Source organism: Phyllobates terribilis, unplaced genomic scaffold, assembly GCF_046119375.1.
Source record: "Phyllobates terribilis strain yellow unplaced genomic scaffold, ASM4611937v1 Scaffold_277__1_contigs__length_2500907, whole genome shotgun sequence".
Lineage (NCBI taxonomy): Eukaryota > Metazoa > Chordata > Amphibia > Anura > Dendrobatidae > Phyllobates > Phyllobates terribilis.
Genome location: NW_027363037.1, coordinates 250,533 through 278,453, shown reverse-complemented (window position 1 = coordinate 278,453; position 27,921 = coordinate 250,533). Strand labels below are relative to the sequence as shown.

General features: G+C 44.9%; 18 non-coding genes and 2 pseudogenes across 18 annotated transcripts; all 20 read left to right on the top strand.

Moving 5' to 3' along the window:
• The first annotated feature begins 1,787 nt into the window (after nucleotides 1-1,787).
• On the top strand, nucleotides 1,788-1,974 carry LOC141219641 (U2 spliceosomal RNA). Its single transcript, XR_012288091.1, has one exon. It is a non-coding gene; the product is annotated as a U2 spliceosomal RNA (small nuclear RNA).
• Nucleotides 1,975-3,089: 1,115 nt separating this feature from the next.
• On the top strand, nucleotides 3,090-3,280 carry LOC141220065 (U2 spliceosomal RNA). The gene has a single exon (XR_012288438.1). It is a non-coding gene; the product is annotated as a U2 spliceosomal RNA (small nuclear RNA).
• A 1,115-nt stretch (nucleotides 3,281-4,395) lies between these two features.
• LOC141220054 (U2 spliceosomal RNA) lies at nucleotides 4,396-4,586 on the top strand. Its single transcript, XR_012288426.1, has one exon. It is a non-coding gene; the product is annotated as a U2 spliceosomal RNA (small nuclear RNA).
• Nucleotides 4,587-5,701: 1,115 nt separating this feature from the next.
• On the top strand, nucleotides 5,702-5,793 carry LOC141219749 (U2 spliceosomal RNA; annotated as a pseudogene).
• A 790-nt stretch (nucleotides 5,794-6,583) lies between these two features.
• On the top strand, nucleotides 6,584-6,765 carry LOC141219659 (U2 spliceosomal RNA). The gene has a single exon (XR_012288105.1). It is a non-coding gene; the product is annotated as a U2 spliceosomal RNA (small nuclear RNA).
• A 1,115-nt stretch (nucleotides 6,766-7,880) lies between these two features.
• On the top strand, nucleotides 7,881-8,071 carry LOC141220043 (U2 spliceosomal RNA). The gene has a single exon (XR_012288414.1). It is a non-coding gene; the product is annotated as a U2 spliceosomal RNA (small nuclear RNA).
• A 1,118-nt stretch (nucleotides 8,072-9,189) lies between these two features.
• On the top strand, nucleotides 9,190-9,380 carry LOC141220031 (U2 spliceosomal RNA). Its single transcript, XR_012288403.1, has one exon. It is a non-coding gene; the product is annotated as a U2 spliceosomal RNA (small nuclear RNA).
• A 1,115-nt stretch (nucleotides 9,381-10,495) lies between these two features.
• LOC141220019 (U2 spliceosomal RNA) lies at nucleotides 10,496-10,686 on the top strand. The gene has a single exon (XR_012288392.1). It is a non-coding gene; the product is annotated as a U2 spliceosomal RNA (small nuclear RNA).
• Nucleotides 10,687-11,801: 1,115 nt separating this feature from the next.
• On the top strand, nucleotides 11,802-11,992 carry LOC141220008 (U2 spliceosomal RNA). The gene has a single exon (XR_012288381.1). It is a non-coding gene; the product is annotated as a U2 spliceosomal RNA (small nuclear RNA).
• Nucleotides 11,993-13,107: 1,115 nt separating this feature from the next.
• LOC141219996 (U2 spliceosomal RNA) lies at nucleotides 13,108-13,298 on the top strand. The gene has a single exon (XR_012288370.1). It is a non-coding gene; the product is annotated as a U2 spliceosomal RNA (small nuclear RNA).
• Nucleotides 13,299-14,413: 1,115 nt separating this feature from the next.
• On the top strand, nucleotides 14,414-14,604 carry LOC141220207 (U2 spliceosomal RNA). Its single transcript, XR_012288577.1, has one exon. It is a non-coding gene; the product is annotated as a U2 spliceosomal RNA (small nuclear RNA).
• A 1,115-nt stretch (nucleotides 14,605-15,719) lies between these two features.
• Nucleotides 15,720-15,910, top strand: LOC141219985 (U2 spliceosomal RNA). Its single transcript, XR_012288359.1, has one exon. It is a non-coding gene; the product is annotated as a U2 spliceosomal RNA (small nuclear RNA).
• Nucleotides 15,911-17,025: 1,115 nt separating this feature from the next.
• LOC141219972 (U2 spliceosomal RNA) lies at nucleotides 17,026-17,216 on the top strand. The gene has a single exon (XR_012288347.1). It is a non-coding gene; the product is annotated as a U2 spliceosomal RNA (small nuclear RNA).
• Nucleotides 17,217-18,331: 1,115 nt separating this feature from the next.
• LOC141219961 (U2 spliceosomal RNA) lies at nucleotides 18,332-18,522 on the top strand. The gene has a single exon (XR_012288336.1). It is a non-coding gene; the product is annotated as a U2 spliceosomal RNA (small nuclear RNA).
• Nucleotides 18,523-19,637: 1,115 nt separating this feature from the next.
• LOC141219950 (U2 spliceosomal RNA) lies at nucleotides 19,638-19,828 on the top strand. The gene has a single exon (XR_012288325.1). It is a non-coding gene; the product is annotated as a U2 spliceosomal RNA (small nuclear RNA).
• A 2,412-nt stretch (nucleotides 19,829-22,240) lies between these two features.
• Nucleotides 22,241-22,427, top strand: LOC141219617 (U2 spliceosomal RNA). Its single transcript, XR_012288073.1, has one exon. It is a non-coding gene; the product is annotated as a U2 spliceosomal RNA (small nuclear RNA).
• A 1,115-nt stretch (nucleotides 22,428-23,542) lies between these two features.
• LOC141219939 (U2 spliceosomal RNA) lies at nucleotides 23,543-23,733 on the top strand. Its single transcript, XR_012288314.1, has one exon. It is a non-coding gene; the product is annotated as a U2 spliceosomal RNA (small nuclear RNA).
• A 1,115-nt stretch (nucleotides 23,734-24,848) lies between these two features.
• On the top strand, nucleotides 24,849-25,039 carry LOC141219928 (U2 spliceosomal RNA). Its single transcript, XR_012288303.1, has one exon. It is a non-coding gene; the product is annotated as a U2 spliceosomal RNA (small nuclear RNA).
• A 1,115-nt stretch (nucleotides 25,040-26,154) lies between these two features.
• LOC141219748 (U2 spliceosomal RNA) lies at nucleotides 26,155-26,246 on the top strand (annotated as a pseudogene).
• A 790-nt stretch (nucleotides 26,247-27,036) lies between these two features.
• Nucleotides 27,037-27,218, top strand: LOC141219658 (U2 spliceosomal RNA). Its single transcript, XR_012288104.1, has one exon. It is a non-coding gene; the product is annotated as a U2 spliceosomal RNA (small nuclear RNA).
• Nucleotides 27,219-27,921: the final 703 nt, after the last annotated feature.

The following is a 27,921-nucleotide window of genomic DNA, read 5'->3' as shown; positions in this document are numbered from 1 at the left end:
CTTCTCAGCGACATTCAGCCAGCCAGGTATCCTGCCTGCAGTAGATGGAATGTGGCAATGGAACGCTGGCTGCGCGTGTCATAATAGGCTCTGAGCCTTTATATACCTGTGCACAGCAGCAGCCACCTTCAGTCTGCTGCTGGACAGCCAGCAGCAGCAGCAGCAGGAGAGGTATGTAATCAGGAGCCCTCCTGCTAAGGGTAGACAGCTGCTCGTTCCACCCCACCCCCCGCCTTAATTGGTTCTCCTCCCTTCCAACGGTGTTGAGGCGGGTGGGAACAGCAGGGGGTGAAGGTGCTGTGTTTAAAGAGGTGGAGTTATGCAGATCTAAAACGCGTGGATTGCAGCAGCAGCAAGCCGAAAAGTGCAGGCATGTAAGGGATCTAGAGGTTGACAACATGTCTTCTTAACGGGAGTCCAGGAGCTCATCTCCACAAATGGACTTTTCAGGATCCTTGGGTGGCTCCGTAGTTTGAAACCAATTCTGGTTATCGCTTCTCGGCCTTTTGGCTAAGATCAGGTGCAGTGATCTACCAGTTGCTGCCTTGGCCTTGGCTAGGAGGTGCCCAGGGTACCCGGCTCCTTGGCCTGGGGGGATCGCTTTGTCTAACGGCAGGGCTTCACCCTCCTGCTGCTATTGGGGAGTCGGATTAGTCCCTGGGCAACGAGAGGCGATCATCGTGTCACCACACATAGCTGTGGGGGGCAGTTCTTTTGGAGGAAGAAGATGGAGTTGACGAGGAAGAGGAACTGTTTACGGTTCTATGTGAAGACGGAGTTAGAGGATTTTTCGTTGGAGGAGAATCAGATCTTGGATATTCTGTTCAAGTATGGGACGATCATTGAAGAGGACATTTTTTGTATGCAAGAAATCAAGTTTAAAAAGGTATTTGACGTAACACTGAAGTCTGAAGAAAAGTGTATTTGTCTTCTCAAGAATTGGGAAGGAAAAGAAATTGGAGTTAATGCTCTTTTTGCTGGAAGGCCGAAAAAGGTGGTTATCTGTATGGATGACCCCTTTGTAGAGATGGAGGAAGTGATGGAGTTTTTGAAGCCATGGAGTATTTTGGTAAAATTCCAGAAGGACTACTTAAATAAAGTGGGAGTCTGGAATGGGAAGAGAAGTTTCCTAGTTTGGGAAAATGGACAAAATGAACTAAGTTTAGGAAGGATTGTTATAAATGGTAAATGTGGATTCAGTTATGTGGAAAATGGTAAAAGAAGAATTGATAATGGGAAACCTGGATTTTGTTATGAGGAAGGTGGGAAAAAAGAGGAGAAAGGGAAAAAGATATTTGAAGAATCGTTTGAAGATTGTAAAGAGAAAGAAGACAAAGATATACAAGTAGTTGAAAATAAGAAGGAGTTTGTGGGAGAGAAGCAGGAGTTCTCAGGAGTTGGGGACTCTATGTTTTGCAGACTGGAGAGAGTACCTAGAAGTAAAGACGTTAAGGAAAAAAGGAAGGTGGATGATAAGGGAAAAGAGAAAGTAATGCAGGATTGTGTTGATACCAGTGCTGAAGCTGAAGAAGATGAAAAGATTTTGCTGCAAGGTTTTGACTGGAAATTGTTGGACATGTCATGGAGGAAGAAGAAACGTGGAAGAAGAAAAATGTTGAGTTGATGTTTTTGTTGGAAGTTTTTTGTTGTTGATGTAAGGATATGTTATGTTATGTTTTATTTATTAATTATCATTAAATTTTCTTAAAAAAAACAAAAAGTTGAATTCGGATGATGAAGGCGTAGGCGACATTTTTTTGGTTATCCATGCATATGGAATTTAATTTATGTCGCGTCTTCTGACGCATTCAATTAAAAAAATCAGTTCTTATCAGTTTAATATCTGATACGTCCCCTATCTGGGGACCATATATTAAATGGATTTTTAGAACAGGGAGATGGAAAAAGAGCTTGCTCTGTCCACTCCACGCATTGACCTGGTATTGCAGTATCTCCAGGACCGGTGCACCCCTTCTTTAATGCAGTTTCTAAAATCAGAAAGAATTGAATTCAATGTTTTTTGTTCATTTTGCTTGTTTGTCGGATTTTGGGATGGACTCTTTGGCTTTGCTTTTCTTCTCCTCATTGGATTTTTCATGTTCAAAGTTGCAGAAGCCAGATTACAAGCTCATTTTGGTTCAACTTCAGCAACTGTGCATTGCATTGCCATGTAATGTGATGCAATGCTATCTTTCTAGCTCTCCCTTTTTACTTCCTTTTGGATAAACAGACATATTAGGCAAGCATTTTGGAGCTTTCACCTAAATAACTACAGGTGGTGAGATAAGCTGCACAATATAATTGACCTTTCAGTATATTGTTGCACACACACCATCTATTTAGCAAATGCCCTTGTTATCAACAGCAGCCTTTTAAACTCACCTGAGCTAACAGGTATGTGCGCTGGTTACTCTGCTGCGCTTAAAATTTCTTTTTTGGTTTGCTACAATGCCTTTTCTGAAACGTTGTCTCCTTCTGCTGGAACACTGACTTCTTTCATTTAATGCCTGCAGACTATAAAACAGAACCCAACCCAAAAAGTTTGGTTGATTAGTCTGTGGCATTCTGTTAAACTGTTGCTTATGGCGGTCTCTGTGAGCTTCTCAGCGACATTCAGCCAGTCAGGTATCCTGCCTGCAGTAGATGGAATGTGGCAATGGAACGCTGGCTGCGCGTGTCATAATAGGCTCTGAGCCTTTATATACCTGTGCACAGCAGCAGCCACCTTCAGTCTGCTGCTGGACAGCCAGCAGCAGCAGCAGCAGGAGAGGTATGTAATCAGGAGCCCTCCTGCTAAGGGTAGACAGCTGCTCGTTCCACCCCACCCCCCGCCTTAATTGGTTCTCCTCCCTTCCAACGGTGTTGAGGCGGGTGGGAACAGCAGGGGGTGAAGGTGCTGTGTTTAAAGAGGTGGAGTTATGCAGATCTAAAACGCGTGGATTGCAGCAGCAGCAAGCCGAAAAGTGCAGGCATGTAAGGGATCTAGAGGTTGACAACATGTCTTCTTAACGGGAGTCCAGGAGCTCATCTCCACAAATGGACTTTTCAGGATCCTTGGGTGGCTCCGTAGTTTGAAACCAATTCTGGTTATCGCTTCTCGGCCTTTTGGCTAAGATCAAGTGTAGTATCTGTTCTTATCAGTTTAATATCTGATACGTCCCCTATCTGGGGACCATATATTAAATGGATTTTTAGAACAGGGAGATGGAAAAAGAGCTTGCTCTGTCCACTCCACGCATTGACCTGGTATTGCAGTATCTCCAGGACCGGTGCACCCCTTCTTTAATGCAGTTTCTAAAATCAGAAAGAATTGAATTCAATGTTTTTTGTTCATTTTGCTTGTTTGTCGGATTTTGGGATGGACTCTTTGGCTTTGCTTTTCTTCTCCTCATTGGATTTTTCATGTTCAAAGTTGCAGAAGCCAGATTACAAGCTCATTTTGGTTCAACTTCAGCAACTGTGCATTGCATTGCCATGTAATGTGATGCAATGCTATCTTTCTAGCTCTCCCTTTTTACTTCCTTTTGGATAAACAGACATATTAGGCAAGCATTTTGGAGCTTTCACCTAAATAACTACAGGTGGTGAGATAAGCTGCACAATATAATTGACCTTTCAGTATATTGTTGCACACACACCATCTATTTAGCAAATGCCCTTGTTATCAACAGCAGCCTTTTAAACTCACCTGAGCTAACAGGTATGTGTGCTGGTTACTCTGCTGCGCTTAAAATTTCTTTTTTGGTTTGCTACAATGCCTTTTCTGAAACGTTGTCTCCTTCTGCTGGAACACTGACTTCTTTCATTTAATGCCTGCAGACTATAAAAGAGAACCCAACCCAAAAAGTTTGGTTGATTAGTCTGTGGCATTCTGTTAAACTGTTGCTTATGGCGGTCTCTGTGAGCTTCTCAGCGACATTCAGCCAGCCAGGTATCCTGCCTGCAGTAGATGGAATGTGGCAATGGAACGCTGGCTGCGCGTGTCATAATAGGCTCTGAGCCTTTATATACCTGTGCACAGCAGCAGCCACCTTCAGTCTGCTGCTGGACAGCCAGCAGCAGCAGCAGCAGGAGAGGTATGTAATCAGGAGCCCTCCTGCTAAGGGTAGACAGCTGCTCGTTCCACCCCACCCCCCGCCTTAATTGGTTCTCCTCCCTTCCAACGGTGTTGAGGCGGGTGGGAACAGCAGGGGGTGAAGGTGCTGTGTTAAAAGAGGTGGAGTTATGCAGATCTAAAACGCGTGGATTGCAGCAGCAGCAAGCCGAAAAGTGCAGGCATGTAAGGGATCTAGAGGTTGACAACATGTCTTCTTAACGGGAGTCCAGGAGCTCATCTCCACAAATGGACTTTTCAGGATCCTTGGGTGGCTCCGTAGTTTGAAACCAATTCTGGTTATCGCTTCTCGGCCTTTTGGCTAAGATCAAGTGTAGTATCTGTTCTTATCAGTTTAATATCTGATACGTCCCCTATCTGGGGACCATATATTAAATGGATTTTTAGAACAGGGAGATGGAAAAAGAGCTTGCTCTGTCCACTCCACGCATTGACCTGGTATTGCAGTATCTCCAGGACCGGTGCACCCCTTCTTTAATGCAGTTTCTAAAATCAGAAAGAATTGAATTCAATGTTTTTTGTTCATTTTGCTTGTTTGTCGGATTTTGGGATGGACTCTTTGGCTTTGCTTTTCTTCTCCTCATTGGATTTTTCATGTTCAAAGTTGCAGAAGCCAGATTACAAGCTCATTTTGGTTCAACTTCAGCAACTGTGCATTGCATTGCCATGTAATGTGATGCAATGCTATCTTTCTAGCTCTCCCTTTTTACTTCCTTTTGGATAAACAGACATATTAGGCAAGCATTTTGGAGCTTTCACCTAAATAACTACAGGTGGTGAGATAAGCTGCACAATATAATTGACCTTTCAGTATATTGTTGCACACACACCATCTATTTAGCAAATGCCCTTGATATCAACAGCAGCCTTTTAAACTCACCTGAGCTAACAGGTATGTGCGCTGGTTACTCTGCTGCGCTTAAAATTTCTTTTTTGGTTTGCTACAATGCCTTTTCTGAAACGTTGTCTCCTTCTGCTGGAACACTGACTTCTTTCATTTAATGCCTGCAGACTATAAAAGAGAACCCAACCCAAAAAGTTTGGTTGATTAGTCTGTGGCATTCTGTTAAACTGTTGCTTATGGCGGTCTCTGTGAGCTTCTCAGCGACATTCAGCCAGCCAGGTATCCTGCCTGCAGTAGATGGAATGTGGCAATGGAACGCTGGCTGCGCGTGTCATAATAGGCTCTGAGCCTTTATATACCTGTGCACAGCAGCAGCCACCTTCAGTCTGCTGCTGGACAGCCAGCAGCAGCAGCAGCAGGAGAGGTATGTAATCAGGAGCCCTCCTGCTAAGGGTAGACAGCTGCTCGTTCCACCCCACCCCCCGCCTTAATTGGTTCTCCTCCCTTCCAACGGTGTTGAGGCGGGTGGGAACAGCAGGGGGTGAAGGTGCTGTGTTTAAAGAGGTGGAGTTATGCAGATCTAAAACGCGTGGATTGCAGCAGCAGCAAGCCGAAAAGTGCAGGCATGTAAGGGATCTAGAGGTTGACAACATGTCTTCTTAACGGGAGTCCAGGAGCTCATCTCCACAAATGGACTTTTCAGGATCCTTGGGTGGCTCCGTAGTTTGAAACCAATTCTGGTTATCGCTTCTCGGCCTTTTGGCTAAGATCAAGTGTAGTATCTTTCGAAAAGGCGGTTTTGGATGTTGGCCGCCCTAGTAGATTGATACATTATGCACACTGGGGTTTAGGCGCTTGTTAGTACGCCAGGTGGCTAATATAGTCATCTGGTGGAAAGCATGGCCCCCCAGGATCGACGCCATTGGGCCGGGGAAGATCGAAAGCCCGAAGTGTGAAGTGCCCCAGGAGTGGTGACCCTGGGGTGCCTTAACTCACTGGGATTGGGAACCCCACTTGAGTTTATGGCACATTTGCACTAGCACTTCAATATTTCTTTCTTCACACACACCCTTATTCCGGGCCTTCTGGCCTTAGGATGGGGAATTTTTCAATTCCCGGTCGAAGGTCCGGGCAGTATTATACTGTGAAACCTTCACTATTTATTTAAATTTCTTTGTCACTGTGTTTCCACTTATTCACGTGTGTTACGTCCTACTAGGATTTTGTCGGGATGCGGTTCCCTTACGGGTTCCTCTCTTGGCAGGTCTAGGGGGGGAGTGTGTGGCCATCAGGTTCCGCTCCCCCCTGAACCCCCTTGGCTCTCCTCTTTCGGGAGGAGAGCGTTGTTGGCTCCCCTCTTCCGGGAGGGGAGCACAGTCTTTGACTCCCAGTGCCTTGCTCGGGTGAGAACTCGGGCAGGTGCTGGGGGTAAGATTGGGTCGCCTCTGGCTCCGGCTGGAGGTGGCTATTTGTCCCTGTTCCTCGCTGTGGCCTTCTGGCTCGGAGGGACGGGGAATGGTTTGGGGGACCCTTCTCCTTTTGGAGAGGGTTTCAAGAAGACCAGCATCCTAGTGCACTTTTTTTGTGGCACTTGTCACTTTTTTAAGCGCACTCGGGTTTTGTACACGAATTCGGGCTTTCGACAAAAAAAAAATCTGTTCTTATCAGTTTAATATCTGATACGTCCCCTATCTGGGGACCATATATTAAATGGATTTTTAGAACAGGGAGATGGAAAAAGAGCTTGCTCTGTCCACTCCACGCATTGACCTGGTATTGCAGTATCTCCAGGACCGGTGCACCCCTTCTTTAATGCAGTTTCTAAAATCAGAAAGAATTGAATTCAATGTTTTTTGTTCATTTTGCTTGTTTGTCGGATTTTGGGATGGACTCTTTGGCTTTGCTTTTCTTCTCCTCATTGGATTTTTCATGTTCAAAGTTGCAGAAGCCAGATTACAAGCTCATTTTGGTTCAACTTCAGCAACTGTGCATTGCATTGCCATGTAATGTGATGCAATGCTATCTTTCTAGCTCTCCCTTTTTACTTCCTTTTGGATAAACAGACATATTAGGCAAGCATTTTGGAGCTTTCACCTAAATAACTACAGGTGGTGAGATAAGCTGCACAATATAATTGACCTTTCAGTATATTGTTGCACACACACCATCTATTTAGCAAATGCCCTTGTTATCAACAGCAGCCTTTTAAACTCACCTGAGCTAACAGGTATGTGCGCTGGTTACTCTGCTGCGCTTAAAATTTCTTTTTTGGTTTGCTACAATGCCTTTTCTGAAACGTTGTCTCCTTCTGCTGGAACACTGACTTCTTTCATTTAATGCCTGCAGACTATAAAAGAGAACCCAACCCAAAAAGTTTGGTTGATTAGTCTGTGGCATTCTGTTAAACTGTTGCTTATGGCGGTCTCTGTGAGCTTCTCAGCGACATTCAGCCAGCCAGGTATCCTGCCTGCAGTAGATGGAATGTGGCAATGGAACGCTGGCTGCGCGTGTCATAATAGGCTCTGAGCCTTTATATACCTGTGCACAGCAGCAGCCACCTTCAGTCTGCTGCTGGACAGCCAGCAGCAGCAGCAGCAGGAGAGGTATGTAATCAGGAGCCCTCCTGCTAAGGGTAGACAGCTGCTCGTTCCACCCCACCCCCTGCCTTAATTGGTTCTCCTCCCTTCCAACGGTGTTGAGGCGGGTGGGAACAGCAGGGGGTGAAGGTGCTGTGTTTAAAGAGGTGGAGTTATGCAGATCTAAAACGCGTGGATTGCAGCAGCAGCAAGCCGAAAAGTGCAGGCATGTAAGGGATCTAGAGGTTGACAACATGTCTTCTTAACGGGAGTCCAGGAGCTCATCTCCACAAATGGACTTTTCAGGATCCTTGGGTGGCTCCGTAGTTTGAAACCAATTCTGGTTATCGCTTCTCGGCCTTTTGGCTAAGATCAAGTGTAGTATCTGTTCTTATCAGTTTAATATCTGATACGTCCCCTATCTGGGGACCATATATTAAATGGATTTTTAGAACAGGGAGATGGAAAAAGAGCTTGCTCTGTCCACTCCACGCATTGACCTGGTATTGCAGTATCTCCAGGACCGGTGCACCCCTTCTTTAATGCAGTTTCTAAAATCAGAAAGAATTGAATTCAATGTTTTTTGTTCATTTTGCTTGTTTGTCGGATTTTGGGATGGACTCTTTGGCTTTGCTTTTCTTCTCCTCATTGGATTTTTCATGTTCAAAGTTGCAGAAGCCAGATTACAAGCTCATTTTGGTTCAACTTCAGCAACTGTGCATTGCATTGCCATGTAATGTGATGCAATGCTATCTTTCTAGCTCTCCCTTTTTACTTCCTTTTGGATAAACAGACATATTAGGCAAGCATTTTGGAGCTTTCACCTAAATAACTACAGGTGGTGAGATAAGCTGCACAATATAATTGACCTTTCAGTATATTGTTGCACACACACCATCTATTTAGCAAATGCCCTTGTTATCAACAGCAGCCTTTTAAACTCACCTGAGCTAACAGGTATGTGCGCTGGTTACTCTGCTGCGCTTAAAATTTCTTTTTTGGTTTGCTACAATGCCTTTTCTGAAACGTTGTCTCCTTCTGCTGGAACACTGACTTCTTTCATTTAATGCCTGCAGACTATAAAAGAGAACCCAACCCAAAAAGTTTGGTTGATTAGTCTGTGGCATTCTGTTAAACTGTTGCTTATGGCGGTCTCTGTGAGCTTCTCAGCGACATTCAGCCAGCCAGGTATCCTGCCTGCAGTAGATGGAATGTGGCAATGGAACGCTGGCTGCGCGTGTCATAATAGGCTCTGAGCCTTTATATACCTGTGCACAGCAGCAGCCACCTTCAGTCTGCTGCTGGACAGCCAGCAGCAGCAGCAGCAGCAGGAGAGGTATGTAATCAGGAGCCCTCCTGCTAAGGGTAGACAGCTGCTCGTTCCACCCCACCCCCCGCCTTAATTGGTTCTCCTCCCTTCCAACGGTGTTGAGGCGGGTGGGAACAGCAGGGGGTGAAGGTGCTGTGTTTAAAGAGGTGGAGTTATGCAGATCTAAAACGCGTGGATTGCAGCAGTAGCAAGCCGAAAAGTGCAGGCATGTAAGGGATCTAGAGGTTGACAACATGTCTTCTTAACGGGAGTCCAGGAGCTCATCTCCACAAATGGACTTTTCAGGATCCTTGGGTGGCTCCGTAGTTTGAAACCAATTCTGGTTATCGCTTCTCGGCCTTTTGGCTAAGATCAAGTGTAGTATCTGTTCTTATCAGTTTAATATCTGATACGTCCCCTATCTGGGGACCATATATTAAATGGATTTTTAGAACAGGGAGATGGAAAAAGAGCTTGCTCTGTCCACTCCACGCATTGACCTGGTATTGCAGTATCTCCAGGACCGGTGCACCCCTTCTTTAATGCAGTTTCTAAAATCAGAAAGAATTGAATTCAATGTTTTTTGTTGATTTTGCTTGTTTGTCGGATTTTGGGATGGACTCTTTGGCTTTGCTTTTCTTCTCCTCATTGGATTTTTCATGTTCAAAGTTGCAGAAGCCAGATTACAAGCTCATTTTGGTTCAACTTCAGCAACTGTGCATTGCATTGCCATGTAATGTGATGCAATGCTATCTTTCTAGCTCTCCCTTTTTACTTCCTTTTGGATAAACAGACATATTAGGCAAGCATTTTGGAGCTTTCACCTAAATAACTACAGGTGGTGAGATAAGCTGCACAATATAATTGACCTTTCAGTATATTGTTGCACACACACCATCTATTTAGCAAATGCCCTTGTTATCAACAGCAGCCTTTTAAACTCATCTGAGCTAACAGGTATGTGCGCTGGTTACTCTGCTGCGCTTAAAATTTCTTTTTTGGTTTGCTACAATGCCTTTTCTGAAACGTTGTCTCCTTCTGCTGGAACACTGACTTCTTTCATTTAATGCCTGCAGACTATAAAAGAGAACCCAACCCAAAAAGTTTGGTTGATTAGTCTGTGGCATTCTGTTAAACTGTTGCTTATGGCGGTCTCTGTGAGCTTCTCAGCGACATTCAGCCAGCCAGGTATCCTGCCTGCAGTAGATGGAATGTGGCAATGGAACGCTGGCTGCGCGTGTCATAATAGGCTCTGAGCCTTTATATACCTGTGCACAGCAGCAGCCACCTTCAGTCTGCTGCTGGACAGCCAGCAGCAGCAGCAGCAGGAGAGGTATGTAATCAGGAGCCCTCCTGCTAAGGGTAGACAGCTGCTCGTTCCACCCCACCCCCCGCCTTAATTGGTTCTCCTCCCTTCCAAAAGTGTTGAGGCGGGTGGGAACAGCAGGGGGTGAAGGTGCTGTGTTTAAAGAGGTGGAGTTATGCAGATCTAAAACGCGTGGATTGCAGCAGCAGCAAGCCGAAAAGTGCAGGCATGTAAGGGATCTAGAGGTTGACAACATGTCTTCTTAACGGGAGTCCAGGAGCTCATCTCCACAAATGGACTTTTCAGGATCCTTGGGTGGCTCCGTAGTTTGAAACCAATTCTGGTTATCGCTTCTCGGCCTTTTGGCTAAGATCAAGTGTAGTATCTGTTCTTATCAGTTTAATATCTGATACGTCCCCTATCTGGGGACCATATATTAAATGGATTTTTAGAACAGGGAGATGGAAAAAGAGCTTGCTCTGTCCACTCCACGCATTGACCTGGTATTGCAGTATCTCCAGGACCGGTGCACCCCTTCTTTAATGCAGTTTCTAAAATCAGAAAGAATTGAATTCAATGTTTTTTGTTCATTTTGCTTGTTTGTCGGATTTTGGGATGGACTCTTTGGCTTTGCTTTTCTTCTCCTCATTGGATTTTTCATGTTCAAAGTTGCAGAAGCCAGATTACAAGCTCATTTTGGTTCAACTTCAGCAACTGTGCATTGCATTGCCATGTAATGTGATGCAATGCTATCTTTCTAGCTCTCCCTTTTTACTTCCTTTTGGATAAACAGACATATTAGGCAAGCATTTTGGAGCTTTCACCTAAATAACTACAGGTGGTGAGATAAGCTGCACAATATAATTGACCTTTCAGTATATTGTTGCACACACACCATCTATTTAGCAAATGCCCTTGTTATCAACAGCAGCCTTTTAAACTCACCTGAGCTAACAGGTATGTGCGCTGGTTACTCTGCTGCGCTTAAAATTTCTTTTTTGGTTTGCTACAATGCCTTTTCTGAAACGTTGTCTCCTTCTGCTGGAACACTGACTTCTTTCATTTAATGCCTGCAGACTATAAAAGAGAACCCAACCCAAAAAGTTTGGTTGATTAGTCTGTGGCATTCTGTTAAACTGTTGCTTATGGCGGTCTCTGTGAGCTTCTCAGCGACATTCAGCCAGCCAGGTATCCTGCCTGCAGTAGATGGAATGTGGCAATGGAACGCTGGCTGCGCGTGTCATAATAGGCTCTGAGCCTTTATATACCTGTGCACAGCAGCAGCCACCTTCAGTCTGCTGCTGGACAGCCAGCAGCAGCAGCAGCAGGAGAGGTATGTAATCAGGAGCCCTCCTGCTAAGGGTAGACAGCTGCTCGTTCCACCCCACCCCCCGCCTTAATTGGTTCTCCTCCCTTCCAACGGTGTTGAGGCGGGTGGGAACAGCAGGGGGTGAAGGTGCTGTGTTTAAAGAGGTGGAGTTATGCAGATCTAAAACGCGTGGATTGCAGCAGCAGCAAGCCGAAAAGTGCAGGCATGTAAGGGATCTAGAGGTTGACAACATGTCTTCTTAACGGGAGTCCAGGAGCTCATCTCCACAAATGGACTTTTCAGGATCCTTGGGTGGCTCCGTAGTTTGAAACCAATTCTGGTTATCGCTTCTCGGCCTTTTGGCTAAGATCAAGTGTAGTATCTGTTCTTATCAGTTTAATATCTGATACGTCCCCTATCTGGGGACCATATATTAAATGGATTTTTAGAACAGGGAGATGGAAAAAGAGCTTGCTCTGTCCACTCCACGCATTGACCTGGTATTGCAGTATCTCCAGGACCGGTGCACCCCTTCTTTAATGCAGTTTCTAAAATCAGAAAGAATTGAATTCAATGTTTTTTGTTCATTTTGCTTGTTTGTCGGATTTTGGGATAGACTCTTTGGCTTTGCTTTTCTTCTCCTCATTGGATTTTTCATGTTCAAAGTTGCAGAAGCCAGATTACAAGCTCATTTTGGTTCAACTTCAGCAACTGTGCATTGCATTGCCATGTAATGTGATGCAATGCTATCTTTCTAGCTCTCCCTTTTTACTTCCTTTTGGATAAACAGACATATTAGGCAAGCATTTTGGAGCTTTCACCTAAATAACTACAGGTGGTGAGATAAGCTGCACAATATAATTGACCTTTCAGTATATTGTTGCACACACACCATCTATTTAGCAAATGCCCTTGTTATCAACAGCAGCCTTTTAAACTCACCTGAGCTAACAGGTATGTGCGCTGGTTACTCTGCTGCGCTTAAAATTTCTTTTTTGGTTTGCTACAATGCCTTTTCTGAAACGTTGTCTCCTTCTGCTGGAACACAGACTTCTTTCATTTAATGCCTGCAGACTATAAAAGAGAACCCAACCCAAAAAGTTTGGTTGATTAGTCTGTGGCATTCTGTTAAACTGTTGCTTATGGCGGTCTCTGTGAGCTTCTCAGCGACATTCAGCCAACCAGGTATCCTGCCTGCAGTAGATGGAATGTGGCAATGGAACGCTGGCTGCGCGTGTCATAATAGGCTCTGAGCCTTTATATACCTGTGCACAGCAGCAGCCACCTTCAGTCTGCTGCTGGACAGCCAGCAGCAGCAGCAGCAGGAGAGGTATGTAATCAGGAGCCCTCCTGCTAAGGGTAGACAGCTGCTCGTTCCACCCCACCCCCCGCCTTAATTGGTTCTCCTCCCTTCCAACGGTGTTGAGGCGGGTGGGAACAGCAGGGGGTGAAGGTGCTGTGTTTAAAGAGGTGGAGTTATGCAGATCTAAAACGCGTGGATTGCAGCAGCAGCAAGCCGAAAAGTGCAGGCATGTAAGGGATCTAGAGGTTGACAACATGTCTTCTTAACGGGAGTCCAGGAGCTCATCTCCACAAATGGACTTTTCAGGATCCTTGGGTGGCTCCGTAGTTTGAAACCAATTCTGGTTATCGCTTCTCGGCCTTTTGGCTAAGATCAAGTGTAGTATCTGTTCTTATCAGTTTAATATCTGATACGTCCCCTATCTGGGGACCATATATTAAATGGATTTTTAGAACAGGGAGATGGAAAAAGAGCTTGCTCTGTCCACTCCACGCATTGACCTGGTATTGCAGTATCTCCAGGACCGGTGCACCCCTTCTTTAATGCAGTTTCTAAAATCAGAAAGAATTGAATTCAATGTTTTTTGTTCATTTTGCTTGTTTGTCGGATTTTGGGATGGACTCTTTGGCTTTGCTTTTCTTCTCCTCATTGGATTTTTCATGTTCAAAGTTGCAGAAGCCAGATTACAAGCTCATTTTGGTTCAACTTCAGCAACTGTGCATTGCATTGCCATGTAATGTGATGCAATGCTATCTTTCTAGCTCTCCCTTTTTACTTCCTTTTGGATAAACAGACATATTAGGCAAGCATTTTGGAGCTTTCACCTAAATAACTACAGGTGGTGAGATAAGCTGCACAATATAATTGACCTTTCAGTATATTGTTGCACACACACCATCTATTTAGCAAATGCCCTTGTTATCAACAGCAGCCTTTTAAACTCACCTGAGCTAACAGGTATGTGCGCTGGTTACTCTGCTGCGCTTAAAATTTCTTTTTTGGTTTGCTACAATGCCTTTTCTGAAACGTTGTCTCCTTCTGCTGGAACACTGACTTCTTTCATTTAATGCCTGCAGACTATAAAAGAGAACCCAACCCAAAAAGTTTGGTTGATTAGTCTGTGGCATTTTGTTAAACTGTTGCTTATGGCGGTCTCTGTGAGCTTCTCAGCGACATTCAGCCAGCCAGGTATCCTGCCTGCAGTAGATGGAATGTGGCAATGGAACGCTGGCTGCGTGTGTCATAATAGGCTCTGAGCCTTTATATACCTGTGCACAGCAGCAGCCACCTTCAGTCTGCTGCTGGACAGCCAGCAGCAGCAGCAGCAGGAGAGGTATGTAATCAGGAGCCCTCCTGCTAAGGGTAGACAGCTGCTCGTTCCACCCCACCCCCCGCCTTAATTGGTTCTCCTCCCTTCCAACGGTGTTGAGGCAGGTGGGAACAGCAGGGGGTGAAGGTGCTGTGTTTAAAGAGGTGGAGTTATGCAGATCTAAAACGCGTGGATTGCAGCAGCAGCAAGCCGAAAAGTGCAGGCATGTAAGGGATCTAGAGGTTGACAACATGTCTTCTTAACGGGAGTCCAGGAGCTCATCTCCACAAATGGACTTTTCAGGATCCTTGGGTGGCTCCGTAGTTTGAAACCAATTCTGGTTATCGCTTCTCGGCCTTTTGGCTAAGATCAAGTGTAGTATCTGTTCTTATCAGTTTAATATCTGATACGTCCCCTATCTGGGGACCATATATTAAATGGATTTTTAGAACAGGGAGATGGAAAAAGAGCTTGCTCTGTCCACTCCACGCATTGACCTGGTATTGCAGTATCTCCAGGATCGGTGCACCCCTTCTTTAATGCAGTTTCTAAAATTAGAAAGAATTGAATTCAATGTTTTTTGTTCATTTTGCTTGTTTGTCGGATTTTGGGATGGACTCTTTGGCTTTGCTTTTCTTCTCCTCATTGGATTTTTCATGTTCAAAATTGCAGAAGCCAGATTACAAGCTCATTTTGGTTCAACTTCAGCAACTGTGCATTGCATTGCCATGTAATGTGATGCAATGCTATCTTTCTAGCTCTCCCTTTTTACTTCCTTTTGGATAAACAGACATATTAGGCAAGCATTTTGGAGCTTTCACCTAAATAACTACAGGTGGTGAGATAAGCTGCACAATATAATTGACCTTTCAGTATATTGTTGCACACACACCATCTATTTAGCAAATGCCCTTGTTATCAACAGCAGCCTTTTAAACTCACCTGAGCTAACAGGTATGTGCGCTGGTTACTCTGCTGCACTTAAAATTTCTTTTTTGGTTTGCTACAATGCCTTTTCTGAAACGTTGTCTCCTTCTGCTGGAACACTGACTTCTTTCATTTAATGCCTGCAGACTATAAAAGAGAACCCAACCCAAAAAGTTTGGTTGATTAGTCTGTGGCATTCTGTTAAACTGTTGCTTATGGCGGTCTCTGTGAGCTTCTCAGCGACATTCAGCCAGCCAGGTATCCTGCCTGCAGTAGATGGAATGTGGCAATGGAACGCTGGCTGCGCGTGTCATAATAGGCTCTGAGCCTTTATATACCTGTGCACAGCAGCAGCCACCTTCAGTCTGCTGCTGGACAGCCAGCAGCAGCAGCAGCAGGAGAGGTATGTAATCAGGAGCCCTCCTGCTAAGGGTAGACAGCTGCTCGTTCCACCCCACCCCCCGCCTTAATTGGTTCTCCTCCCTTCCAACGGTGTTGAGGCGGGTGGGAACAGCAGGGGGTGAAGGTGCTGTGTTTAAAGAGGTGGAGTTATGCAGATCTAAAACGCGTGGATTGCAGCAGCAGCAAGCCGAAAAGTGCAGGCATGTAAGGGATCTAGAGGTTGACAACATGTCTTCTTAACGGGAGTCCAGGAGCTCATCTCCACAAATGGACTTTTCAGGATCCTTGGGTGGCTCCGTAGTTTGAAACCAATTCTGGTTATCGCTTCTCGGCCTTTTGGCTAAGATCAAGTGTAGTATCTGTTCTTATCAGTTTAATATCTGATACGTCCCCTATCTGGGGACCATATATTAAATGGATTTTTAGAACAGGGAGATGGAAAAAGAGCTTGCTCTGTCCACTCCACGCATTGACCTGGTATTGCAGTATCTCCAGGACCGGTGCACCCCTTCTTTAATGCAGTTTCTAAAATCAGAAAGAATTGAATTCAATGTTTTTTGTTCATTTTGCTTGTTTGTCGGATTTTGGGATGGACTCTTTGGCTTTGCTTTTCTTCTCCTCATTGGATTTTTCATGTTCAAAGTTGCAGAAGCCAGATTACAAGCTCATTTTGGTTCAACTTCAGCAACTGTGCATTGCATTGCCATGTAATGTGATGCAATGCTATCTTTCTAGCTCTCCCTTTTTACTTCCTTTTGGATAAACAGACATATTAGGCAAGCATTTTGGAGCTTTCACCTAAATAACTACAGGTGGTGAGATAAGCTGCACAATATAATTGACCTTTCAGTATATTGTTGCACACACACCATCTATTTAGCAAATGCCCTTGTTATCAACAGCAGCCTTTTAAACTCACCTGAGCTAACAGGTATGTGCGCTGGTTACTCTGCTGCGCTTAAAATTTCTTTTTTGGTTTGCTACAATGCCTTTTCTGAAACGTTGTCTCCTTCTGCTGGAACACTGACTTCTTTCATTTAATGCCTGCAGACTATAAAAGAGAACCCAACCCAAAAAGTTTGGTTGATTAGTCTGTGGCATTCTGTTAAACTGTTGCTTATGGCGGTCTCTGTGAGCTTCTCAGCGACATTCAGCCAGCCAGGTATCCTGCCTGCAGTAGATGGAATGTGGCAATGGAACGCTGGCTGCGCGTGTCATAATAGGCTCTGAGCCTTTATATACCTGTGCACAGCAGCAGCCACCTTCAGTCTGCTGCTGGACAGCCAGCAGCAGCAGCAGCAGGAGAGGTATGTAATCAGGAGCCCTCCTGCTAAGGGTAGACAGCTGCTCGTTCCACCCTACCCCCCGCCTTAATTGGTTCTCCTCCCTTCCAACGGTGTTGAGGCGGGTGGGAACAGCAGGGGGTGAAGGTGCTGTGTTTAAAGAGGTGGAGTTATGCAGATCTAAAACGCGTGGATTGCAGCAGCAGCAAGCCGAAAAGTGCAGGCATGTAAGGGATCTAGAGGTTGACAACATGTCTTCTTAACGGGAGTCCAGGAGCTCATCTCCACAAATGGACTTTTCAGGATCCTTGGGTGGCTCCGTAGTTTGAAACCAATTCTGGTTATCGCTTCTCGGCCTTTTGGCTAAGATCAAGTGTAGTATCTGTTCTTATCAGTTTAATATCTGATACGTCCCCTATCTGGGGACCATATATTAAATGGATTTTTAGAACAGGGAGATGGAAAAAGAGCTTGCTCTGTCCACTCCACGCATTGACCTGGTATTGCAGTATCTCCAGGACCGGTGCACCCCTTCTTTAATGCAGTTTCTAAAATCAGAAAGAATTGAATTCAATGTTTTTTGTTCATTTTGCTTGTTTGTCGGATTTTGGGATGGACTCTTTGGCTTTGCTTTTCTTCTCCTCATTGGATTTTTCATGTTCAAAGTTGCAGAAGCCAGATTACAAGCTCATTTTGGTTCAACTTCAGCAACTGTGCATTGCATTGCCATGTAATGTGATGCAATGCTATCTTTCTAGCTCTCCCTTTTTACTTCCTTTTGGATAAACAGACATATTAGGCAAGCATTTTGGAGCTTTCACCTAAATAACTACAGGTGGTGAGATAAGCTGCACAATATAATTGACCTTTCAGTATATTGTTGCACACACACCATCTATTTAGCAAATGCCCTTGTTATCAACAGCAGCCTTTTAAACTCACCTGAGCTAACAGGTATGTGCGCTGGTTACTCTGCTGCGCTTAAAATTTCTTTTTTGGTTTGCTACAATGCCTTTTCTGAAACGTTGTCTCCTTCTGCTGGAACACTGACTTCTTTCATTTAATGCCTGCAGACTATAAAAGAGAACCCAACCCAAAAAGTTTGGTTGATTAGTCTGTGGCATTCTGTTAAACTGTTGCTTATGGCGGTCTCTGTGAGCTTCTCAGCGACATTCAGCCAGCCAGGTATCCTGCCTGCAGTAGATGGAATGTGGCAATGGAACGCTGGCTGCGCGTGTCATAATAGGCTCTGAGCCTTTATATACCTGTGCACAGCAGCAGCCACCTTCAGTCTGCTGCTGGACAGCCAGCAGCAGCAGCAGCAGGAGAGGTATGTAATCAGGAGCCCTCCTGCTAAGGGTAGACAGCTGCTCGTTCCACCCCACCCCCCGCCTTAATTGGTTCTCCTCCCTTCCAACGGTGTTGAGGCGGGTGGGAACAGCAGGGGGTGAAGGTGCTGTGTTTAAAGAGGTGGAGTTATGCAGATCTAAAACGCGTGGATTGCAGCAGCAGCAAGCCGAAAAGTGCAGGCATGTAAGGGATCTAGAGGTTGACAACATGTCTTCTTAACGGGAGTCCAGGAGCTCATCTCCACAAATGGACTTTTCAGGATCCTTGGGTGGCTCCGTAGTTTGAAACCAATTCTGGTTATCGCTTCTCGGCCTTTTGGCTAAGATCAAGTGTAGTATCTGTTCTTATCAGTTTAATATCTGATACGTCCCCTATCTGGGGACCATATATTAAATGGATTTTTAGAACAGGGAGATGGAAAAAGAGCTTGCTCTGTCCACTCCACGCATTGACCTGGTATTGCAGTATCTCCAGGACCGGTGCACCCCTTCTTTAATGCAGTTTCTAAAATCAGAAAGAATTGAATTCAATGTTTTTTGTTCATTTTGCTTGTTTGTCGGATTTTGGGATGGACTCTTTGGCTTTGCTTTTCTTCTCCTCATTGGATTTTTCATGTTCAAAGTTGCAGAAGCCAGATTACAAGCTCATTTTGGTTCAACTTCAGCAACTGTGCATTGCATTGCCATGTAATGTGATGCAATGCTATCTTTCTAGCTCTCCCTTTTTACTTCCTTTTGGATAAACAGACATATTAGGCAAGCATTTTGGAGCTTTCACCTAAATAACTACAGGTGGTGAGATAAGCTGCACAATATAATTGACCTTTCAGTATATTGTTGCACACACACCATCTATTTAGCAAATGCCCTTGTTATCAACAGCAGCCTTTTAAACTCACCTGAGCTAACAGGTATGTGCGCTGGTTACTCTGCTGCGCTTAAAATTTCTTTTTTGGTTTGCTACAATGCCTTTTCTGAAACGTTGTCTCCTTCTGCTGGAACACTGACTTCTTTCATTTAATGCCTGCAGACTATAAAAGAGAACCCAACCCAAAAAGTTTGGTTGATTAGTCTGTGGCATTCTGTTAAACTGTTGCTTATGGCGGTCTCTGTGAGCTTCTCAGCGACATTCAGCCAGCCAGGTATCCTGCCTGCAGTAGATGGAATGTGGCAATGGAACGCTGGCTGCGCGTGTCATAATAGGCTCTGAGCCTTTATATACCTGTGCACAGCAGCAGCCACCTTCAGTCTGCTGCTGGACAGCCAGCAGCAGCAGCAGCAGGAGAGGTATGTAATCAGGAGCCCTCCTGCTAAGGGTAGACAGCTGCTCGTTCCACCCCACCCCCCGCCTTAATTGGTTCTCCTCCCTTCCAACGGTGTTGAGGCGGGTGGGAACAGCAGGGGGTGAAGGTGCTGTGTTTAAAGAGGTGGAGTTATGCAGATCTAAAACGCGTGGATTGCAACAGCAGCAAGCCGAAAAGTGCAGGCATGTAAGGGATCTAGAGGTTGACAACATGTCTTCTTAACGGGAGTCCAGGAGCTCATCTCCACAAATGGACTTTTCAGGATCCTTGGGTGGCTCCGTAGTTTGAAACCAATTCTGGTTATCGCTTCTCGGCCTTTTGGCTAAGATCAAGTGTAGTATCTGTTCTTATCAGTTTAATATCTGATACGTCCCCTATCTGGGGACCATATATTAAATGGATTTTTAGAACAGGGAGATGGAAAAAGAGCTTGCTCTGTCCACTCCACGCATTGACCTGGTATTGCAGTATCTCCAGGACCGGTGCACCCCTTCTTTAATGCAGTTTCTAAAATCAGAAAGAATTGAATTCAATGTTTTTTGTTCATTTTGCTTGTTTGTCGGATTTTGGGATGGACTCTTTGGCTTTGCTTTTCTTCTCCTCATTGGATTTTTCATGTTCAAAGTTGCAGAAGCCAGATTACAAGCTCATTTTGGTTCAACTTCAGCAACTGTGCATTGCATTGCCATGTAATGTGATGCAATGCTATCTTTCTAGCTCTCCCTTTTTACTTCCTTTTGGATAAACAGACATATTAGGCAAGCATTTTGGAGCTTTCACCTAAATAACTACAGGTGGTGAGATAAGCTGCACAATATAATTGACCTTTCAGTATATTGTTGCACACACACCATCTATTTAGCAAATGCCCTTGTTATCAACAGCAGCCTTTTAAACTCACCTGAGCTAACAGGTATGTGCGCTGGTTACTCTGCTGCGCTTAAAATTTCTTTTTTGGTTTGCTACAATGCCTTTTCTGAAACGTTGTCTCCTTCTGCTGGAACACTGACTTCTTTCATTTAATGCCTGCAGACTATAAAAGAGAACCCAACCCAAAAAGTTTGGTTGATTAGTCTGTGGCATTCTGTTAAACTGTTGCTTATGGCGGTCTCTGTGAGCTTCTCAGCGACATTCAGCCAGCCAGGTATCCTGCCTGCAGTAGATGGAATGTGGCAATGGAACGCTGGCTGCGCGTGTCATAATAGGCTCTGAGCCTTTATATACCTGTGCACAGCAGCAGCCACCTTCAGTCTGCTGCTGGACAGCCAGCAGCAGCAGCAGCAGGAGAGGTATGTAATCAGGAGCCCTCCTGCTAAGGGTAGACAGCTGCTCGTTCCACCCCACCCCCCGCCTTAATTGGTTCTCCTCCCTTCCAACGGTGTTGAGGCGGGTGGGAACAGCAGGGGGTGAAGGTGCTGTGTTTAAAGAGGTGGAGTTATGCAGATCTAAAACGCGTGGATTGCAGCAGCAGCAAGCCGAAAAGTGCAGGCATGTAAGGGATCTAGAGGTTGACAACATGTCTTCTTAACGGGAGTCCAGGAGCTCATCTCCACAAATGGACTTTTCAGGATCCTTGGGTGGCTCCGTAGTTTGAAACCAATTCTGGTTATCGCTTCTCGGCCTTTTGGCTAAGATCAGGTGCAGTGATCTACCAGTTGCTGCCTTGGCCTTGGCTAGGAGGTGCCCAGGGTACCCGGCTCCTTGGCCTGGGGGGATCGCTTTGTCTAACGGCAGGGCTTCACCCTCCTGCTGCTATTGGGGAGTCGGATTAGTCCCTGGGCAACGAGAGGCGATCATCGTGTCACCACACATAGCTGTGGGGGGCAGTTCTTTTGGAGGAAGAAGATGGAGTTGACGAGGAAGAGGAACTGTTTACGGTTCTATGTGAAGACGGAGTTAGAGGATTTTTCGTTGGAGGAGAATCAGATCTTGGATATTCTGTTCAAGTATGGGACGATCATTGAAGAGGACATTTTTTGTATGCAAGAAATCAAGTTTAAAAAGGTATTTGACGTAACACTGAAGTCTGAAGAAAAGTGTATTTGTCTTCTCAAGAATTGGGAAGGAAAAGAAATTGGAGTTAATGCTCTTTTTGCTGGAAGGCCGAAAAAGGTGGTTATCTGTATGGATGACCCCTTTGTAGAGATGGAGGAAGTGATGGAGTTTTTGAAGCCATGGAGTATTTTGGTAAAATTCCAGAAGGACTACTTAAATAAAGTGGGAGTCTGGAATGGGAAGAGAAGTTTCCTAGTTTGGGAAAATGGACAAAATGAACTAAGTTTAGGAAGGATTGTTATAAATGGTAAATGTGGATTCAGTTATGTGGAAAATGGTAAAAGAAGAATTGATAATGGGAAACCTGGATTTTGTTATGAGGAAGGTGGGAAAAAAGAGGAGAAAGGGAAAAAGATATTTGAAGAATCGTTTGAAGATTGTAAAGAGAAAGAAGACAAAGATATACAAGTAGTTGAAAATAAGAAGGAGTTTGTGGGAGAGAAGCAGGAGTTCTCAGGAGTTGGGGACTCTATGTTTTGCAGACTGGAGAGAGTACCTAGAAGTAAAGACGTTAAGGAAAAAAGGAAGGTGGATGATAAGGGAAAAGAGAAAGTAATGCAGGATTGTGTTGATACCAGTGCTGAAGCTGAAGAAGATGAAAAGATTTTGCTGCAAGGTTTTGACTGGAAATTGTTGGACATGTCATGGAGGAAGAAGAAACGTGGAAGAAGAAAAATGTTGAGTTGATGTTTTTGTTGGAAGTTTTTTGTTGTTGATGTAAGGATATGTTATGTTATGTTTTATTTATTAATTATCATTAAATTTTCTTAAAAAAAACAAAAAGTTGAATTCGGATGATGAAGGCGTAGGCGACATTTTTTTGGTTATCCATGCAAATGGAATTTAATTTATGTCGCGTCTTCTGACGCATTCAATTAAAAAAATCTGTTCTTATCAGTTTAATATCTGATACGTCCCCTATCTGGGGACCATATATTAAATGGATTTTTAGAACAGGGAGATGGAAAAAGAGCTTGCTCTGTCCACTCCACGCATTGACCTGGTATTGCAGTATCTCCAGGACCGGTGCACCCCTTCTTTAATGCAGTTTCTAAAATCAGAAAGAATTGAATTCAATGTTTTTTGTTCATTTTGCTTGTTTGTCGGATTTTGGGATGGACTCTTTGGCTTTGCTTTTCTTCTCCTCATTGGATTTTTCATGTTCAAAGTTGCAGAAGCCAGATTACAAGCTCATTTTGGTTCAACTTCAGCAACTGTGCATTGCATTGCCATGTAATGTGATGCAATGCTATCTTTCTAGCTCTCCCTTTTTACTTCCTTTTGGATAAACAGACATATTAGGCAAGCATTTTGGAGCTTTCACCTAAATAACTACAGGTGGTGAGATAAGCTGCACAATATAATTGACCTTTCAGTATATTGTTGCACACACACCATCTATTTAGCAAATGCCCTTGTTATCAACAGCAGCCTTTTAAACTCACCTGAGCTAACAGGTATGTGCGCTGGTTACTCTGCTGCGCTTAAAATTTCTTTTTTGGTTTGCTACAATGCCTTTTCTGAAACGTTGTCTCCTTCTGCTGGAACACTGACTTCTTTCATTTAATGCCTGCAGACTATAAAACAGAACCCAACCCAAAAAGTTTGGTTGATTAGTCTGTGGCATTCTGTTAAACTGTTGCTTATGGCGGTCTCTGTGAGCTTCTCAGCGACATTCAGCCAGTCAGGTATCCTGCCTGCAGTAGATGGAATGTGGCAATGGAACGCTGGCTGCGCGTGTCATAATAGGCTCTGAGCCTTTATATACCTGTGCACAGCAGCAGCCACCTTCAGTCTGCTGCTGGACAGCCAGCAGCAGCAGCAGCAGGAGAGGTATGTAATCAGGAGCCCTCCTGCTAAGGGTAGACAGCTGCTCGTTCCACCCTACCCCCCGCCTTAATTGGTTCTCCTCCCTTCCAACGGTGTTGAGGCGGGTGGGAACAGCAGGGGGTGAAGGTGCTGTGTTTAAAGAGGTGGAGTTATGCAGATCTAAAACGCGTGGATTGCAGCAGCAGCAAGCCGAAAAGTGCAGGCATGTAAGGGATCTAGAGGTTGACAACATGTCTTCTTAACGGGAGTCCAGGAGCTCATCTCCACAAATGGACTTTTCAGGATCCTTGGGTGGCTCCGTAGTTTGAAACCAATTCTGGTTATCGCTTCTCGGCCTTTTGGCTAAGATCAAGTGTAGTATCTGTTCTTATCAGTTTAATATCTGATACGTCCCCTATCTGGGGACCATATATTAAATGGATTTTTAGAACAGGGAGATGGAAAAAGAGCTTGCTCTGTCCACTCCACGCATTGACCTGGTATTGCAGTATCTCCAGGACCGGTGCACCCCTTCTTTAATGCAGTTTCTAAAATCAGAAAGAATTGAATTCAATGTTTTTTGTTCATTTTGCTTGTTTGTCGGATTTTGGGATGGACTCTTTGGCTTTGCTTTTCTTCTCCTCATTGGATTTTTCATGTTCAAAGTTGCAGAAGCCAGATTACAAGCTCATTTTGGTTCAACTTCAGCAACTGTGCATTGCATTGCCATGTAATGTGATGCAATGCTATCTTTCTAGCTCTCCCTTTTTACTTCCTTTTGGATAAACAGACATATTAGGCAAGCATTTTGGAGCTTTCACCTAAATAACTACAGGTGGTGAGATAAGCTGCACAATATAATTGACCTTTCAGTATATTGTTGCACACACACCATCTATTTAGCAAATGCCCTTGTTATCAACAGCAGCCTTTTAAACTCACCTGAGCTAACAGGTATGTGTGCTGGTTACTCTGCTGCGCTTAAAATTTCTTTTTTGGTTTGCTACAATGCCTTTTCTGAAACGTTGTCTCCTTCTGCTGGAACACTGACTTCTTTCATTTAATGCCTGCAGACTATAAAAGAGAACCCAACCCAAAAAGTTTGGTTGATTAGTCTGTGGCATTCTGTTAAACTGTTGCTTATGGCGGTCTCTGTGAGCTTCTCAGCGACATTCAGCCAGCCAGGTATCCTGCCTGCAGTAGATGGAATGTGGCAATGGAACGCTGGCTGCGCGTGTCATAATAGGCTCTGAGCCTTTATATACCTGTGCACAGCAGCAGCCACCTTCAGTCTGCTGCTGGACAGCCAGCAGCAGCAGCAGCAGGAGAGGTATGTAATCAGGAGCCCTCCTGCTAAGGGTAGACAGCTGCTCGTTCCACCCCACCCCCCGCCTTAATTGGTTCTCCTCCCTTCCAACGGTGTTGAGGCGGGTGGGAACAGCAGGGGGTGAAGGTGCTGTGTTAAAAGAGGTGGAGTTATGCAGATCTAAAACGCGTGGATTGCAGCAGCAGCAAGCCGAAAAGTGCAGGCATGTAAGGGATCTAGAGGTTGACAACATGTCTTCTTAACGGGAGTCCAGGAGCTCATCTCCACAAATGGACTTTTCAGGATCCTTGGGTGGCTCCGTAGTTTGAAACCAATTCTGGTTATCGCTTCTCGGCCTTTTGGCTAAGATCAAGTGTAGTATCTGTTCTTATCAGTTTAATATCTGATACGTCCCCTATCTGGGGACCATATATTAAATGGATTTTTAGAACAGGGAGATGGAAAAAGAGCTTGCTCTGTCCACTCCACGCATTGACCTGGTATTGCAGTATCTCCAGGACCGGTGCACCCCTTCTTTAATGCAGTTTCTAAAATCAGAAAGAATTGAATTCAATGTTTTTTGTTCATTTTGCTTGTTTGTCGGATTTTGGGATGGACTCTTTGGCTTTGCTTTTCTTCTCCTCATTGGATTTTTCATGTTCAAAGTTGCAGAAGCCAGATTACAAGCTCATTTTGGTTCAACTTCAGCAACTGTGCATTGCATTGCCATGTAATGTGATGCAATGCTATCTTTCTAGCTCTCCCTTTTTACTTCCTTTTGGATAAACAGACATATTAGGCAAGCATTTTGGAGCTTTCACCTAAATAACTACAGGTGGTGAGATAAGCTGCACAATATAATTGACCTTTCAGTATATTGTTGCACACACACCATCTATTTAGCAAATGCCCTTGATATCAACAGCAGCCTTTTAAACTCACCTGAGCTAACAGGTATGTGCGCTGGTTACTCTGCTGCGCTTAAAATTTCTTTTTTGGTTTGCTACAATGCCTTTTCTGAAACGTTGTCTCCTTCTGCTGGAACACTGACTTCTTTCATTTAATGCCTGCAGACTATAAAAGAGAACCCAACCCAAAAAGTTTGGTTGATTAGTCTGTGGCATTCTGTTAAACTGTTGCTTATGGCGGTCTCTGTGAGCTTCTCAGCGACATTCAGCCAGCCAGGTATCCTGCCTGCAGTAGATGGAATGTGGCAATGGAACGCTGGCTGCGCGTGTCATAATAGGCTCTGAGCCTTTATATACCTGTGCACAGCAGCAGCCACCTTCAGTCTGCTGCTGGACAGCCAGCAGCAGCAGCAGCAGGAGAGGTATGTAATCAGGAGCCCTCCTGCTAAGGGTAGACAGCTGCTCGTTCCACCCCACCCCCCGCCTTAATTGGTTCTCCTCCCTTCCAACGGTGTTGAGGCGGGTGGGAACAGCAGGGGGTGAAGGTGCTGTGTTTAAAGAGGTGGAGTTATGCAGATCTAAAACGCGTGGATTGCAGCAGCAGCAAGCCGAAAAGTGCAGGCATGTAAGGGATCTAGAGGTTGACAACATGTCTTCTTAACGGGAGTCCAGGAGCTCATCTCCACAAATGGACTTTTCAGGATCCTTGGGTGGCTCCGTAGTTTGAAACCAATTCTGGTTATCGCTTCTCGGCCTTTTGGCTAAGATCAAGTGTAGTATCTTTCGAAAAGGCGGTTTTGGATGTTGGCCGCCCTAGTAGATTGATACATTATGCACACTGGGGTTTAGGCGCTTGTTAGTACGCCAGGTGGCTAATATAGTCATCTGGTGGAAAGCATGGCCCCCCAGGATCGACGCCATTGGGCCGGGGAAGATCGAAAGCCCGAAGTGTGAAGTGCCCCAGGAGTGGTGACCCTGGGGTGCCTTAACTCACTGGGATTGGGAACCCCACTTGAGTTTATGGCACATTTGCACTAGCACTTCAATATTTCTTTCTTCACACACACCCTTATTCCGGGCCTTCTGGCCTTAGGATGGGGAATTTTTCAATTCCCGGTCGAAGGTCCGGGCAGTATTATACTGTGAAACCTTCACTATTTATTTAAATTTCTTTGTCACTGTGTGTCCACTTATTCACGTGTGTTACGTCCTACTAGGATTTTGTCGGGATGCGGTTCCCTTACGGGTTCCTCTCTTGGCAGGTCTAGGGGGGGAGTGTGTGGCCATCAGGTTCCGCTCCCCCCTGAACCCCCTTGGCTCTCCTCTTTCGGGAGGAGAGCGTTGTTGGCTCCCCTCTTCCGGGAGGGGAGCACAGTCTTTGGCTCCCAGTGCCTTGCTCGGGTGAGAACTCGGGCAGGTGCTGGGGGTAAGATTGGGTCGCCTCTGGCTCCGGCTGGAGGTGGCTATTTGTCCCTGTTCCTCGCTGTGGCCTTCTGGCTCGGAGGGACGGGGAATGGTTTGGGGGACCCTTCTCCTTTTGGAGAGGGTTTCAAGAAGACCAGCATCCTAGTGCACTTTTTTTGTGGCACTTGTCACTTTTTTAAGCGCACTCGGGTTTTGTACACGAATTCGGGCTTTCGACAAAAAAAAAATCTGTTCTTATCAGTTTAATATCTGATACGTCCCCTATCTGGGGACCATATATTAAATGGATTTTTAGAACAGGGAGATGGAAAAAGAGCTTGCTCTGTCCACTCCACGCATTGACCTGGTATTGCAGTATCTCCAGGACCGGTGCACCCCTTCTTTAATGCAGTTTCTAAAATCAGAAAGAATTGAATTCAATGTTTTTTGTTCATTTTGCTTGTTTGTCGGATTTTGGGATGGACTCTTTGGCTTTGCTTTTCTTCTCCTCATTGGATTTTTCATGTTCAAAGTTGCAGAAGCCAGATTACAAGCTCATTTTGGTTCAACTTCAGCAACTGTGCATTGCATTGCCATGTAATGTGATGCAATGCTATCTTTCTAGCTCTCCCTTTTTACTTCCTTTTGGATAAACAGACATATTAGGCAAGCATTTTGGAGCTTTCACCTAAATAACTACAGGTGGTGAGATAAGCTGCACAATATAATTGACCTTTCAGTATATTGTTGCACACACACCATCTATTTAGCAAATGCCCTTGTTATCAACAGCAGCCTTTTAAACTCACCTGAGCTAACATGTATGTGCGCTGGTTACTCTGCTGCGCTTAAAATTTCTTTTTTGGTTTGCTACAATGCCTTTTCTGAAACGTTGTCTCCTTCTGCTGGAACACTGACTTCTTTCATTTAATGCCTGCAGACTATAAAAGAGAACCCAACCCAAAAAGTTTGGTTGATTAGTCTGTGGCATTCTGTTAAACTGTTGCTTATGGCGGTCTCTGTGAGCTTCTCAGCGACATTCAGCCAGCCAGGTATCCTGCCTGCAGTAGATGGAATGTGGCAATGGAACGCTGGCTGCGCGTG